The following is a 17381-nucleotide window of genomic DNA, read 5'->3' as shown; positions in this document are numbered from 1 at the left end:
AATCCAGATTTCTGACATCCGTCGACGATCAAGAATCAGGGACGCTGTCTCATTTGCCAAGGTGTCGAAAATCAGATGGGCTGGTCACGTAATGAGATTTAAAGACGACCGCTGGACTAGAGCTGTTACTGACTGGATTCCACGGGATGTCAAATGACCGCGTGGCCGCCCACCTTCCAGATGGTCAGACTTCTTCGTCAAGATCATGAACGATCGGTTTGAGGCCCTTCATGTTCCCGGAGCGAACAGATGCCATTAGGCTACACTAGCACGCGACAAGGACAAATGGAGACGTTACTGGCGCCTGCTCGAGCAAATCGATGAATAACGGGAAGTTAAGTGATTAAGTGAAAGTTTCAGGCTATAAAATTAACGCCCAAAAATCCGTGGCCTTCCTATATGCAAATAATGAGACAGAAGAAAGTGACAGGGAAAAAAAAACCAATCCCGTTCACAATCATGCCCCCCAAAATCAAATATCTCTGAATCAGCCTAACTAAAGAGATAAAGGACGTCTACAATGAAAACTACAAAACGCTACTCCATGAAATAAAAGAAGACATGAGGGAATGTAAACATATCCCCTGCTCATGGATAGAAAGATTTAACATTGTCAAAATGTCAATACTCCCCAAATCATTATACAGATTCAATGCAATCCCTATAGGGATACCCATGAAATTCTTCAAATAAACAGATCAAACACTCCTGAACCAGCCACAACCATGCTGAGACCACTCTCCACACGCATGAAGGTACCGGCAGAGGAACAAAGTCATGCGGGACCTGGGGCTGAGATCTCCAAGCCTACTCAGATTGGGACTGACATCCTCACCCAGGTCCTCCATTTTCCAGTAGGCAGGGGTCACACCCACCAAATGACCCCCCGCCCCGGGCGCCGTGTAATCCTATCAACGGCCATGACCCAGAGACTATAAAACCCAGCTCCCAGAAGTGAGCAGTCGCATTTGTGGCCGTGTGACATCTTATCTTATTCTTACTTTGGACAACCTGGCAGGCTACTGAATGTAACCTGCCCACACGGCAGAGTCTGGCAAACTCCCCGTGGCGTATCCAATATGCCAATACCAGTAACAATGATGCGTCTCATTCTCCTAACCCTGAAAGGGCCTTGAATATGGCACTTTAAAATCTCAGGGCTAGGATGAAGGAGACATTACTTGTGCCTGCTCGAGGCATTCGATGAACAACAGGATGATTGTGATCGTTACTCCTGAAATTCATCTGGAACAACAAACGCCCACAAATAGCTAAAGCAATTCTTGGGAAAAAGGCTTGGGGAGACATTACCCTCCCCAATCTCAAACTCTATTACAAAGCTATAATAACTGAAATAGCATGGTACTGGAACAAATGCAGGTCAGTAGACCAAAGAAACAGGATGGAATATCTGTACACACAACCCCAAATATATGAACATCTAATCTTTAATAAAGGAGCAAGAAATGTGAAGTCGAGCAAGGAAAGCCTCTTCAACAAATGGTGCTGGAATAACTGGACGACCACATGCAAAAATACGGGCTTAGACCTCGACCTAGCATCACGAATAAAAGTCAGATCTAAATGGATTAAAGATCACAACATCAGGCCCAAATTCATAAGGTATACTGAATACAAGGTCGGCAAAACTCTCCACGATATTCAGGTAACAGTATCTTCAAAGACAACACACCACTCACCAACCAAGTGGAAAAAGAGATAAACAGATGGGACTATCTTAAATTAAGAAGCTTCTGCACCTCAAAAGATACAGCGGCCAGAATACAAAGAAAATCTACAGAATGGGAAAGAATATTTATCCAATACCCATCCAATAAGGGGTTGATATCAAGGATATACAAAGCACTGGTTGAACTGCACAAGAAAAAAACATCCAACCCCATCAATAACTGGGGTAATAAAATAATGAGAAACTTTCTCAAAGAAGAAATCTAAATGGCAAAAAGCACATGAGAAAATGCTGTACATCACTAATCATCAGGGAAATGCAGATCAAAACCACAATGACATATCACCTCACACCACAGAGACTGGCCCACATTCAAAAGAACAGGGGCAACCGGTGTTGGCGCAGACACAACGAGAAAGGGACTCTCCTTCGCTGCTGGTGGGAGTGCCAACAGGTCCAGCCCTTTTAGAAAACAGTATGGACGATTTTCAAAAAAATTGAAATTGAGCTCCCATTTGATCCAGCAATACCACTCCTAGGAATATATCCTGGAGAGGCAGAAAAGTATAGCCAAAATGACATCTGCACTTCTATGTTCATTGCTGCACTGTTCACAATAGCCAAAATCTGGAAAAAAAAACCGAGTGCCCGAGAACAGATGACTGGTTAAAGAAACTTTAGTACATCTATGCAATAGAGTACTATGCAGATGTTAGGCAGATGTAGAAAAGAGGAAATCATGAAATTTGCATACAAATGGTACTACATGGAAAGTATCATGCTATGTGAAATGAGTCAGAAAGAGAGGGCCAGGCATAGACTGCATTCATCTGGGGAATATAAAGTAACAAAATAGGAGACTAACATCCTAGAATATTCTAGATAAGTTACCAGAGGTTTACTCCATGGCTTGAAGGCCAGCCGCACATGCTAGGGGAAAGGGCAGCTCAGATAGAGAAGGGAACACCAAGTAAAGGGTGTCGAGAGGATACTCCCAGGATGGGAGATGCATGCTGAATGTGGGCTATAGACCGAACATGTTTGCCACTCAATGACTCTTTTGCAAACATCAGCAACCAAAAGGAGAGAGAGAACAAAAAGGAATGCCCTGCCACAGTTGCAGGATGGGATGGGGGGGGGTGGAAAGGGTGGGAGAGTTACTGGGATCATTGGTGGTGGAGAATGGCACTGGTGGAGGAATGGATACTTGATCATTGTATAACTGAAACCCAAGTACAAAAACTTGCAAGGTCAACAACTGTACCTGATGGTGTTTCACAAATAAAAAATAAATATTTCATAAATATTACAATGTTTTGAAACGACTAAGATGGTGAAGATTTAATGAGAATACCTGAAATTTAGAAAACCAAGAGCCAGAGTGTTACTTCTTTTCTCCACTTACCTAGTCAAGCATAGCCAATTCGCTTATGTTTCCATCTATAAAGTTTCAAGAATACCTTGTAATGTTAAGATTTTATTTTTTTAATATTAAGATTTTAGATCTCAACTTGTTATCTTCCACTGAATTGGAGAGGTTTCACATAATACCCCGTCATATCACATATAATTGCAATAGAATTTATTATTGTTTTGTTTTCATTTATTGTTAAGTTTTATTAGTGAAACACCACGAGGTACAGTTGTAAGTAAAGTAAGTACAGTAAAGTAAAGTCCCTCCCGTTGTTCATCGATTTGCTCGAGCGGGCCCAGTAACGTCTCCATTGGAGATTTTGTTGTTACTGTGTCTGGCATATCGAATACATCACGGGAGCTTGCCAGGCTCTGCCGTGCGGGCGAGATACTCTCGGTAGCTTGCCGGGCTCTCCAAGAGGGGCGGAGGAATCAAACTCGGGTTGGCCATGTTGGCTGCGTGCAAGGCAAACGCCCTACTGCTGTGCTATCTCTCCAGCCCCCACGAGGTACAGTTGTAGATTTATAAATTTTTGTTTTCTCTCTCCTTTTGGGTTTTGTGGTTTGCAAAAGAGGCATTGAGTGGCAATCATGTTCGGTCTGTAGTCTATTTTCTTTTTTTTTTTATTAGTGAAGCACCATGAGGTACAGTTGTAGATTTACAAATCTTTGTGCTTGGGTTTCAGTCATACAATGATCAAATACCCATCCTTCCACCAGTGCCCATTTTCCACCACCATGGATAATATCCCCCCATCCCCCCCTCCCACCCTGCCTCTGTGGCAGGGCATGTAGTCTATTTTCAGCATGCATCTTTCATCCTGGGAGGATCCTCCCAATACCCTTTACTTGGTGCTCCCCTCTCTATCTGAGCTGCCTTCTCTCCCAGCATTTGTGGCTGGCCTCCAAGCCATGGAGTGAACCTCCTGAACCTCTTGGCTATTTTTGGGTGTTAGTCTCCCATTTTGTTACTTTATATTCCCCAGATGAATGCAATCTTTATATGTCTCTCCCTCTCTTCTGACTCATTTCACTTACCATGATACTTTTAATCTAGTATCACTTGTATGTAAATTTCATGACTTCATCTTTTCTAACAGTGCATAGTATTCCATTGTGTAGATATACAAAAGTTTATTGTTTTGTTTTTAAACTCTCCTTCACCCTTCAGTTTTGTTGTTACAGTGACTGGTGCTCACTCACTGGGATATATGGTAAAAATATCCTACTTATGGTACTCATACCATTTTGGCTACAGTGCTCACCAAAGCTCACATAATAGTGCTCACGGGGGTCACACACTTTTCTTGTGTTTGCACACACATTGGACTGGGTGTGCCAGATCAATTAATTTATCGAGGGCAATCTACATTATAATCATATAAACACATATTAAATTATCAGTTAAAGACAGAGGATAAGAGCCATGAGGGAGGGAGATTTAGAATGCTTGTGTGAGAAGAAATAGCGGAAGGGTCCTGATTGATGTCAGCCCTGTGGCAGGAACTTCTGGTTCTTTGGTTAAAACCTTCAGCAAAGCTGCCGAGGCCTGGAAAGACCATCAGAGGCCCATTGGCTTGGTGTCCAAACGTGTCCCTGATTGACTAACCCCCCTATTTATACTTCCCATGTTCTTTCTCTGGGCTGCCCGCTCATAATGACTGGGATCTCACCTCTTGCCACATCTTGGCTTTTATCTGTCCTTGTCTCTCACATTTCTGTCTTTCAGTGTTCTCAAAAACAAGTGGCTGCTTCCATTCATAGCATAAGTCACTTCATTTCAATTACACCCATTCCTCTATCAATTATGAGTATATAACCATTCTTCCAGCATAAGGCTCCAAATAAAATGTCTCAGAAAACAATGAATAATATGATACAGAACTAGTCCTAAATGACCTTGGAGTCTGAAAAGGGAGAGAATTGAGTGTTGGAAATGTTAATGCACTTGACCATAGACCTAGGATTGGGATTATGCACAGGGTCCTCTGGCTTTGCCATTAAACTGGTGAGGCAGCCCTACCATGTGAACAATTGATACTTTGGTTTTATGTTCTCGCCCTTAGCCCAATTCTGAAAGCTGGGGATCAATTTCAATGTGTACATAATAATACTTAGAAGAATTTGTTTAATTCTAGAGCTGAATATGTGTTATTTAAGGCAACATTGCAAGGGAATCAGAGAACAGGAACCCACCTCATGGTTGAACATTTAAAATACCTTCCTTAATTCTTTCCTTAAACAGTGTGTGATTTTGGAAAAATACTTAACTTTTCTTCCCCCTCCTTTTCTCACATCTGTCAAGTGATGAAACCAGTTTCTACTTCCTGGGACTTCTGTGAGAGTTATATGTTAGTAATATGAAATAGTACTAAATAGTATTCATTATTATAGTTGATATTGCATCTTCTCTAAACTCTCATGATTTTAGAGTTTTCACTATTATTTAACATTATCATTTTCTACTTCATTTTGAGCAATCTCCTTAGAGTTTTACTTGTGTTTCTAGATACATTATTTTCCAGTCAATCCTTTAATTAGATACTCTGCATCTAGATATCATATTGTTTCTTTTCTTTCTATTTTGTTCCCACTAAGCTCTATTTGAGTGCTTTGGCTAAGATTAGGAGCCAACACTTTATGTAAGAGAAATAGTAAATATTTTAGGCTTTGTGGGAATCACATGGTATGTTCCCTATGCTACAGTATAAGAGCGAGCCCTAGGTGAATTAACTCTCTTCCCAAACCTGCTCTCTCTCTCTCTGTACTCGCTCTCTTCACACATGTCTGGAATTCTGCAGCATTAGGCAGGGCCATGCACCTGGACAGATGGCCAAGTATGTGCAGGCCTCATAGGGCCGTAAGGGCTCAGCCATCCAGTTACACCCATATTCAGGCAGGGCTTGGGTACCCGAGGCTGGGACAGATGCTAATCACTGGAGTCTCCCCCATGCTCATGTGACCAGGACCAGAAGCTAGGAAAGCCAGGCCAGGATGACAGGAATGCTGGGGGACTGTTGGGAGGCCTAGCCACAGGTACAGAGCATAGGGATGTCGCCCACATGCATGTGACTGTGATCAGAGAGTAAAGCAAGATGTAGGGACAAGATGTCAGGGAGCTGTTTGGATATAGTCCAAGAAAGGCCCAGGGACACGCTTTCAGACCCAGAAAGTAAATATGGGATAAAGAGCGATGTTGGCATGGGAGCTGGCCTTGGTACACAGGAGGTGAGCAGTCCACATGGGAGCCTCTAGGACATTGTGCATGGGACAGGGCAGCACCAGGGACAGGACGAGTGATGCTGTTCACTCATCATAAAGATAAAGAGAGGACTGCTAGAAGTATTGCTCCATGGCATGGAAGCCTGCCTCACAGGCTGGGGGGAAAGACAGTTGGGATGGATAAGGGACCACTAAGTAAATGATGGTTGGGGGGACTGCTCTGGATGGGAGATGCGTGCTGAAAGTAGACTATGGACCAAACATGATGCCTCTTAGTACCTGTATTACAAACCATAGCATCCAAAAGGAGAGAGAGTAAGAGGGAATGTGCTGCCACAGAAGCAGGGGGTGAGATTGGGTGGGGGTGGTGGGAGGGATACTGGGAACATTGGTAGTGGAGAACGGGTCCTGGTGCAGGGATGGGTACTCAATCATTGTATGACTGAAACCCAATCATGAAAGTTTGTAGGTCTGTAAATGTATTTCACAGTGATTCAATTTATAAAAAGAGGCCAGGCCATTTGGGGAGGTAGCTGGTCCCATCTACTTAAACTACAATAAACTAAGACTTTTTAAAAGATAATTCTTATTACTGAAACACCATGAGGTACAGTTGTAGACTTAGAAATATTTGTGCTTGGGTTTTGATTATACAATGACCAAATACCCATCCCTCCACCAGTGCCCATTTTCCACGACCATGGATCAAAGTATCCCTCCAACCCCCATCCCCCCATCTCACTCTGCCTCTGTGGCAGGGCATTACCTTTTGTTCTCTCTCTCTTTTTGAGTGTTCTGGTCTGCAAAAGAGCCATTTAGTGGCAATCATGTTCGGTCCATAGTCTACTTTCAACATGCATCTCCCTTCCTGGGAGGATCCTTCAAACACCCTTTATTTGATGCTCCCTTCTCTATCTGAGCTGCCCTTTTCCCTAAATTGCCCGGCTGGCCTCTAAGCCATGGAGTAATCCTCCTGGTACTGATCATGGCTATTCTTGGGTATTGATTTCCTATTTTGTTACCTTATGTCCCCCAAATGAGTGCAATCTTTCTATGTCTGTCCCTCTCTTTCTGACTCATTTCACTTAGCATGATACTTTCCATGTAGTACCACTTGTATGTAAATTTCATGACTTCATCTTTTCTAAAACCTACATAGTAGTCCATTGTGTAGATGTACCAAAGATTCTTTAACCAGTCATCTGTTCTTGGGCACTCAGGTTTTTTTCAGATTCTGGCTATTGTAAAAAGTGCTGCAATGAAAAAACAAGTGCAGATGTCACTTCGACTATATATTTTTGCATCTCTGGGATATATTCCCAGAGTGTGGTATTGCTGGGTCAAAAGGGAGCTCAATTTCTAATTTTTTGAGAATTGTCCATACTGTTTTCCAAAAGGGCTGAACCAGTCGACACATCCACCAACAGTGAAGGAGGGTCCCTTTTTCACCACATCCATGCCAGCATTGGTTGCTTTTGATCTTTTGGATGTGGGCCAGTCTCTGAGGTGTGAGATGGTATCTCATTGTGGTTTTGATCTGCATCTCCCTGATGATTAATGATGTAGAGCATTTACTCATGTGCTTTTTTGCCATCCGGATTTCTTCTTTGAGAAAGTTTCTGTTCATCTCATTGTCCCATTTTTATGGGGTTGAATGTTTTCTTCTTGTGGAGTTCAACCAGTACTATATATATTCTTGATATCAACCCCTTGTCAGGTGTGTATTCAGCGCATATCCTTTCCCATTCTGTAGATTGTCTTTGTATTTTGGTCACTGTTTCTTTTGAGGTGCAGAAGCTTCTTTGTTTAAGATAGTCCCATTTATCTATCTCTGTTTTCAATTGCTCGGCCAGTGGCGTGACATCTTTGAAGATATCATTAACTTCAATGTCATGGAGGGTTTTGCCAACATTATCTTCAATGTACCTTATGGTTTCCAGTCTGATGTTGAGGTCTTTAATCCATTTTGATCTTACTTTTGTACATGGTGTTAGGCAGAGTTCTGAGCCCATTTTTGCATGTAGCCATCCAGTTTTGCCAGCACAGTTTGTTAAAGAGGCTTTCCTTACTCCACTTCACATTTCTTGCTCCTTTATCAAAGATTAGATAATCATATGATTGAGGGGAGTTGTCAGTGTATTCAACCCTGTTCCATTGGTCTGCAGCTCTGCCTTTGTTCCAGTACCATGCTGTTTTAATTATTAATGTTTGTTGTAGAGTTTGAAGTTAGGGAGGTTGATTCCTCCCATTTTCTTTTTCTCAAGAATTGCTTTAGCTATTCGTGAGTGCTTATTGTACCATATGAATTTCAGTAGTGTTTGCTCCATTTCTTTGAAGAATGTCATGGGTATCCTTATATGGATTGCATTGAATTTGTACAATGCATTGGGAGGTATTGCTATTTTGATAATGTTAACTCTCCCTACCCATGAGTAGGGGATATCTTCTCGTTTTTTCGTGTCCTCCTCTATTTCCTGAAGTAGAATTTTGTAGTTTTCTTTGTACAGGTCCTTTACTTCCTTAGTTAAGCTGATTCCTAGGTACTTGATTTTCTGGGGCACAATTGTGAACGGGATTGTTTTTTTCATGTAGCTTTCTTCTCTCTCACTGTTTGCGTATAGGAAAGCCATTGACTTTTGGGTATTGATTTTATAGCCTTCAACTTTACAAGTCTATTGTTTCTAGGAGTTTCTTGGTGGAGGTTATAGGGTTCTATAAGTATAGTATCACATCATCTGTGAATAGTGAGAGCTTGATTTCTTCCTTTCCTACCTGAATGCCCTTTAATAACTTTTCCTTGCCTAATCGCTATTGCAAGTATTTCCAGTACTATATTGAACAGCAGTGGAGAGAGTGGGCATCCTTGTTTTGTCCCTGATCTTAGAGGGAAGGCTCTCAGTTTTTCCCCATTGAGGATGATGCTTGCTGTAGGCTTGTGGTAGATGGCTTTAACTATGTTGAGAAAAGTCCCTCCTATACCCATTTTGACTAGGGTTTTCATCATAAAGGGTGCTGGATCTTGTCAAATGTTTTATCTGCATCTATTGATATGATCATATGATTTTTATCTTTTTTTTGTTGATATGATGGATTATGTTGATTGATTTCCGAACGATAAACTATCCTTGCATCACTGGGATGAATCCTATTTCATCATGCTGTATGATTTTTTTGATGAGTTGTTGGATTCTATTTGCTAGTAGTTTGTTGAGGATCTTTGCTTCTGTGTTCATCAGGGATATCGGCCTGTAATTCTCTTTATTTGTAGTATCTCTGTCTGATTTTGGTATCAGGGTAATATTTGCTTCGTAGAAACTGTTTGGAAGTGTTTTTGATATTTCAATTTTGTGGAAAAGGTTAAAGAGGATTGGGAGTAAATCCTCTTTAGATTTGGAAGAATTCACTAGTAAATGCATCCAGGCCGGGAATTTTGTGCTTGGGGGGAATTTTTATTACCATTTCAATTTCCTTGATGGTGATAAGTCTGTTCAGTTATTCCAGGTCTTCTTGGTTCAGCTTTTGGAGTCTGTAGAAGTGTAGGAATTTATCCATTTCCTTGAGGTTTTCATGTTCCTTGGCATAAAGCTTCTCAAAGTACTCCCTGAGGATCCTTTGAATTTCTGTAATTTCTGTTGTAATGACCCCCTTTTCATTTCTGATTCGTTTTATTAGGGTTTTCTCTCTCCCTTTCTTTGTGAGTTTTGCTAGAGGCTTATCAATCTTGTTAATTTTCTTGAAGAACCAGCTCTCGGTTTCATTGATCTTTTGGAATGTTTTTTGGGTTTCCATCTTGTTAATCTCTGCTCTAGTTTTTATTATTTCCTTCCTCCTGTTCGGGTTGTTCTCTTTTCCTTGGTCCTTCTCCAAGCTCTGCAGCTGTGAGGTTAGGTTTTTTATGTGGGCTTGCTCCTCCTTCCTGAGGAATGCTTGTAGAGCTATAAACTTTCCTCTTAACACAGCTTTTGCTCTGTCCCATAATTTTTGGGAACTCGTGTCCTCATCTTCTTTCGTTTCTAGGAATCTTTTGATTTCCTCTTCAATTTCCTTTCTATGCCACTCGTTGTTCAATAGCGCACTGTTTAATTTCCAGGTGTATGATTTAGTTTTCTGTTTTTGTGTGTGATTTACTTCTAATTTCAGCGCATTATGGTCTGAGAAGTTTGTTGATACAAGCTCTATCTTCTTATTTTTATGGAGGTATGTTTTGTGGCTCAGTATGTGGTCTATCGTGGAGAATGTTCCATGTACGCTTGAGAAGAATGAGTATTCAGCTTTTTGAGGATGAAGTGTCCTGTATAGATTTACTAAGTCCCTTTCTTCGATTTTTTTCCCTCATATGAAGTATGTCCTTGCAAAGCTTAAGTCTGGTTGATCTATCAAGAGGTGATAAAGCGGTGTTGAAGTCTCCCACTAGTATTGTGTTGCTATTGATGTCTTTCTCCAAATCTATGAGTAGTTGTTTTAAGTACTTTACTGGTCCCTCATTAGGTGCATATACATTTGTATTGTAAGTTCTTCCTGTTGTACAGATCCCTTGATAAATAAGAAATGGCCTTCACTGTCTCATGACATTCTTCACTCTGAAATCAATGCGGTCTGATATTACGATGGCTACCACAGCTTTTTTATGGGAGCTGTTTGCCTGTAGGATTGTTTTCCAGCCTTTGACTCTGAGCCTGTGTTTGCTTTGACTATTAAGATATGTTTCTTGCAGGCAGCAGAATGTTGGGTTCAATTTTCTAATCCATCCTGCCACTCTGTGTCTTTCAATTGGTGCATTTATCCCATTGACATTGAGAGAGATTATTGTTATGGGGTTTTGTCCCATTTTTCTGTTGAAATTTGGTGTATTTGAGTGGCCCTTCTTGTCTTAAAGTAGCCCATTTAGTTGTTCTTGTAACGATGGTTTTGAGTCTATGATGTTCCTGAGCTGTTGTTTGTCTGTGAAACTGTGTGTTGTTCCTTCTGTTATGAATGAGAGTCTCACTGGGTAAAGTATTGTTGGTGAGGCATTTATTTCATTGAGTTTTTTCACTATATCCCACTACTGTTTTGGGGCCATGAGTGTTTCATCAGACTAATCAGCTGTGAATTTTAAGGATGCTCCTTTGTAGGAAATTTCTTTCTTTGATCTTGCTGCTTTCAGAATTTTCTCTCTATCTAAGGTTTTTGTCATTTTGTTCAGGATTTGGATGTCTTCTATCTGGTACCCTTAGGGCCTCCTGAATGTGGTCACAAGTTTTCTTCAGCTCTGGAAACGTTGTAGCAATGATGTCTTTGACAGTTTCTTCTTCATCAGTGTTTTTCTTCCTGTCCCACTTGGACTCCAATAATTCTTATGTTACCCGTCTTGGCTTTATCACGATCTTCTCTTGCCATCTGTTCCCGAATTGTGAGTCTCTTTTCCATTTTCTGCTCTTTTCTGGAGAGTCTCTGAACTTCATCATCGAGTTCACTTATTCTGTTCTCAGCAGCTGTTACTCTGCTGCTGAGGCCTTCCACTGAGTTTTTCAATTTGCTTACCAGGTTTTTCAGGTCTGACATTTCCGTTTGCATTTTCCTCATTTATGCTTTCAAATCCTCTTGTCTTTTATTGGCATTGCTTTCTTTCCATTATTTCTTTTAGCTCCCTAAGCATCCTAAGTAGCTCCCTTCTGAATTCCTTGTCAAAGAGGTTGTCTAACACTACAGTACTCTTGGTGTCTTCTGGGCTAGACTCTTCAATAAGAATGTTTGGTGGGCTTTTGTGTTGCTTTACCATTGTGACCAGTGTGGTTTAGACCTTCATGTTCACTGTTACTATTCTGCTTGCTATGCAGAATGTATTGAGGTAGGCTTAAGGAGTTATTGGCTATTGTGTTTCTAGTGGTTGAGCTAACCTAGAAAAGTTTCCATCTAAGAGGGTAACTTATGGTTCCAATGAGGTATGTAGTGGGAGAATAATTCACGGCCACTAATGCGACCACGGCTCCAGAAAGTGTCCCTGGTGCTGGGCGCCGGACAGTACCTGTTTGAATGAGGAGACAATGCCCGGAACTGTTCAGCTTTGTTTCTGCGAGATGTGCCTCAGTTCCCATCCCGCACAGATCAAGGGGAAAACCGGCTGTTCTAGGGGATCAAGCTAGCTGTGCATGCCCAGAAAGAGTCCCTGGCGCTGGGCACAGGGCAGTACATGTTTGAATGAGGCTAAACTCTGACTTTTAATCTTTCCAGTTTTGTAGGCAAATATCTCGTACAATTTCAAGAATCCATCAGAGCAGGAAAATCCACATTAACATAACACAGATGCATCTTAGTTCATTTGAACTGTATGGTTAGATAAGGAGAAACTTTCTACTTTTTTCCTGTCAGTTCTGGAGGCTGAAGAAATCTTATGTCAGTGCTACATAGATGGAGGGAGACGGTCCTATTCCGTGTTAAGGGCTTCTCTTAGGCTCTCAAGAGGGTGGAAAGAATTCTAAATTCTCATTCCATTCATAGGAGGGCTCCATCTCTGTGACCTCATCATCTCCCAAAGACCTCACCTCCTCGTATTATCTCACTGAGTCTCAGAATTTAAACTTGAATTTTTGGTGAGAAGAAGAATCTGAAATTTGCAATCATAATGCTATTGTATTTTGTAATTATAATAAGTAAATGCAAAACAATTGTTTTAGTGTTCTATAAACATGGGTACATCACTGGGGCAATAGTTGGTATATATGTTTAAGGAATACCAACATATGGTATGTGAATGTGTGTGTGTGTTCAAATCTACTATCCTACAGATATGCAACGATATTTTGGCTTAAATGATAAAATTACCCAAATTCTTGTCTCTTTTGGTCATTGGAGAGTTTATAAATCATACTAATATAATCAGATGATCATTGAATGGGCCTTTCAAAATGATAGCGTTTATTTAAAAAAAAAATACCTTGCCAACCTTGCCAATGCCAAAAAAAAGTTAATATCAGTAATATATTTCCACATTGCACACATATTTTTTCATAAGATTACTTTGGAGAGGTGGTCATTTCCTTTTTTTGAAGTCTAAGTTTTCAATTTTCCTTGCTGTTGATAGTAAATTTCAGAAGAGGTGAATATTCTTTCAGAGACTGCCATCTTAGAACCTAAATAGCATGATCAGGTCTTTGAAAATCTATTTACCAAGAATGGTGGTACATTTTCGGAGTCAAAAAATATATAGGCCTATATACAGAATGCTGGATCAGGTTTGATAGAATGAATACCCATATTGTCAAAAATGCAAATTCTGAGTGAAATATGTAGATGTTGAGTGCATTCTAGAAAATAGATCATGAGTCTGACCCCTTGTCTTTCAGAGAACTGTTATAGTCAACCAGCTGCAGCATGCAAAAGTCCTCCCCTCAAGCAAGCATCCCTCCAGGTTTGCTTCTAGTTCTTCAAGATGTGGAAAACCAGCAGCTAATACAAATCTCAGAGAAGAAATGAGGCCTCTGAGGATGCAGAGAGAGGCTCAAAAGACAGCAGAGGGAGAACTGTGCTCCTGAAACTGGGTCTTGGGGCCTCAGAGAGAGAAATAGGTTGTTGGCTGCTTTCATGGGCTTTCCCCGTGGGGGTGGGAAGTGTTTGGCAACCCACCCTCATTTTAAATCATTTTGGTGCTTAAGTTTTTAACTGGAATTTTTTTGAACTTTAAAATAACCAAATATTTTAAAGTTACAGGCAAGTTAAGGCCTAAGAACTAGCAAGCACTTAAGTACTTAATGAGTCATCTTTTGTTTTATGCAAATTTCAAGGAAATTCTAGATTTGGAGAGGAAAATTACTCTCTTTTCTGCTTGAATGAAATATGACAAAAACAATCTCTTCCAAAGAGAAGATATCAAACAGTTCTTACATTACCTCTTCAGACTGTGTGTGTATGTGTGTGTGTGGGGGAGAGGGGGTTGGTAACAGGAAAATTTCTATGGCTAGAGGGTTTTTCATTAGACATGAAAGGATTCTGCCTGTGAAAATCAGATTTCTCCATACCATTGTGCATAAATATTCTAATGGGAGACAGCTATAGCCGTGTTCAGATTCAGGAGACAGGCATTTCTCAATGTTGTGATCATAATGGCTGTCCTTAGTAGTGATGGAATTTTATGTCTCAGGGTAGGTGAGGGGAGATGATGTAGAATCTAGTTTATGCCTCATGGAAAGCTGGGGGGAAAGAAGGAAAGAAATAAGCGTGAGAATTTGACAAATCTGTGTCGTTTCCTCCCCTTGGGGCAGGTGGACAAGTCCCTGGATGGGGAAAGGTTTTGTTTGGCTTAGCACAGCGGGTAGGGCGTTCGCCTTACAAGCGGCCAACATGGCCGACCCGAGTTCGATTCCTCCGCCCCTCTCGGAGAGCCCGGCAAGCTACCGAGAGTATTCGATATGCCAAACACAGTAACAACAAAGTCTCCAATGGAGACGTTACTGGGCCCGCTCGAGCAAATCGACGATCAACGGGAGGGCCTTTACCTTTTTACCTTTACCTTTATCCTCTCCCTGTTTGGAGTGCTCAAGTTATTCATTTGGAAAATAGTCTGTTCATTCATTCCTATTTGTATTCTGCAATAAGGTTTTTTCTATCCTCATCTACTTCTTTATCTTGTATTTTGTAGTGTTTTTTTAAATTTCATTAACTTAACTATTGGTTTAAACAAAAAAAACCCAAATAAAATAAGTATGTAAAAGAATATAACTGATAAACTTTCAGTATCTGTATTGCAAACTATAGTACCCAAAAGGGGAGGAGGGAGGGAGAGGAAGAGAGAGAGAGAGAGAGAGAGAGAGAGAGAGAGAGAGAGAGAGAGAGAGAGAGAAAGACCCTGCCATAGAGACAGGCTGGCACGGGTGGTGGTGGTGGAGAAAGGGAAACTGGAGACACTGGTGCTGGGAAATGTACACTTGTACACTGATGGAGAGATGGATGTTGGAACAGCATATGACTAAAAGGTAATCATAAACAGCTTTGTAAGTGTTTATAAAATTTAATTAAAATTTTTAAAATAAATAAAAATTAAAAAATCAATGAATGATTGGTGCTATTAATGAATAACACACATTGGCCATGAACATAGATTCATTTGAATGCCTAACAACCAGAATCAGAAAACTAAACTAGAATAGATGTGGCTCATTGCTGGCAGTTTCTATCTTCATTGTCTACACACCAACATCCAACTACAATGAAGAAGAAATCGAGAAGTTCTACATGGAGTCGGAGAAATTCTATAAAGAAGACCACACCTTCTACAAGATCTTTGTCAGTGAATTTAATTCCAAGATAGGACCAAGAAGGTCGCCCGAAGAACCCCACATTGGGACCCATGGCCTAGAATGGAATGAACAGGGTGAGAGACTGTCTGAGTTCATCATGTCGACCAAGACCATCCATGGTAACTCACAGTTCCAGAAGGGCGAATTTAAACATTGGACTTGGGAGTCTCCCGGTGAAAAATTCCACAACAAAATTCACCATATCATATTCAATCAACGGTTTTGCCTGATTGGTGTCACTGTTGTCCCAAAATTCCAAACGGGATTGGACCACTGTCTCCTTCTTGCAAAATTCTACTTCATGGAGGAGGGAGAAAGGACTGCAAAGTTTAAGAAGAGAACTCCCAAAATGACTACTGGGAGCTCTTTAGCACTATTGCGGCAATGTGGGAAGATGCCATCATTGACAACATTGACGAGGAATATATCGCACTTCTATGACTGCGAGAGGAATACAGAGAGTAGTAAAGTCACAGAAAGACATCTGTCTTCGGAAACTCTCAAACTCATCCACCATTGTGGTTTGGTGCAAGCCTCAGGCAACCACAAGCTAACGTCCAAGCTTGCAAAACTGTGCAGAGAAGCAATAAAGGAAAACCTCAAAGAAGAGCAGCAGGGCTGGTTGATGCAGCAGAGGTCGGGAAAAGTATTCGCAATGTTCGCCTGTCCTTCACCAACTACAAGACCAAGAACACTGCCTTCGGATGTCCTGATGGATCAATCAAATCTTCCAGAAAGGCAATGGAGAAGATTATCCATGACTTCTACTCAGATCACCTCAATAGCCACGTCCACCTGCCCTATACGAAATGCAGGATGGATATGTTTTTCCCAACATTCTCCCTTCCGAAATCCAATATGCCACTTCGTCGGTAAAGAAGCTAACAGCACCCAGTCCAGAAAAGGTCAGAACCAAACACCTGAAGAATCTGCCACCAGTACTCATCAATACACTGGCTCGGCTCTTCACATGCTACTTGTCTGAATGCAAGGTTCCATCCCAAAGGAAAATCAGCAAGACCATTCTGTTGTATAAGAAGGGAGACATCCACAACATTGGCAATTCTCACCTGGTATGCCTATTGTCCATCGTCTAGAAGTTGTTCACTTGAGTCATCCTGTATAGAATAGGCAGAACACTAGACGAAGGACAACCAGGCGAGCAAGTCGGGTTCTGAAAAGGATTCAGCTCATCCATATCCACATACTGACCAAGCTCATTGAGGCTTCAAGAGTGATCAAGATGCCACTCTGTCTAACATTCATTGATATAAAGAAGGCCTTTGATTCTGTTGAGACAGAAGCAGTCATCAAAGCCCTAGCCAAACAGGGCATTCAAACTCAGTACATAAGGATCCTCTGCGAGCTGTATTACAGATTCACCACCAGGATATCAGCATTATACAAGGAAGTGATCATTGACTTAAAGAGAGGAGTTCAGCAGGGTGATACCATTTCACCGAAACTCTTCAGTGCCACCCTCGAGAACTTCATGCAATGACTGGAATTGGAAGGAATAGGAGAGCCCGGCAAGCTACCGAGAGTATTCGATATGCCAGACACAGTAACAACAAAGTCTCCAATGGAGACGTTACTGGGCCCGCTCGAGCAAATCGACGATCAACGGGAGGGCCTTTACCTTTACCTTAGTAGTGAAGATAGATGGTCGGCAAATACATCACCTCCACTTTGCCAATGACATCATTCTAATAACACTAAACATTAGCCAAGCAGCACAAATGCTGGTCGACTTTGACCATGAGTGTGGAAAGGTCAGACTG

This window comes from Sorex fumeus, unplaced genomic scaffold (genome assembly GCF_029834395.1).
Source record: "Sorex fumeus unplaced genomic scaffold, SorFum_2.1 ptg000130l, whole genome shotgun sequence".
NCBI classification, from domain to species: Eukaryota; Metazoa; Chordata; class Mammalia; order Eulipotyphla; family Soricidae; genus Sorex; species Sorex fumeus.
This window is presented reverse-complemented; position numbering follows the sequence as displayed.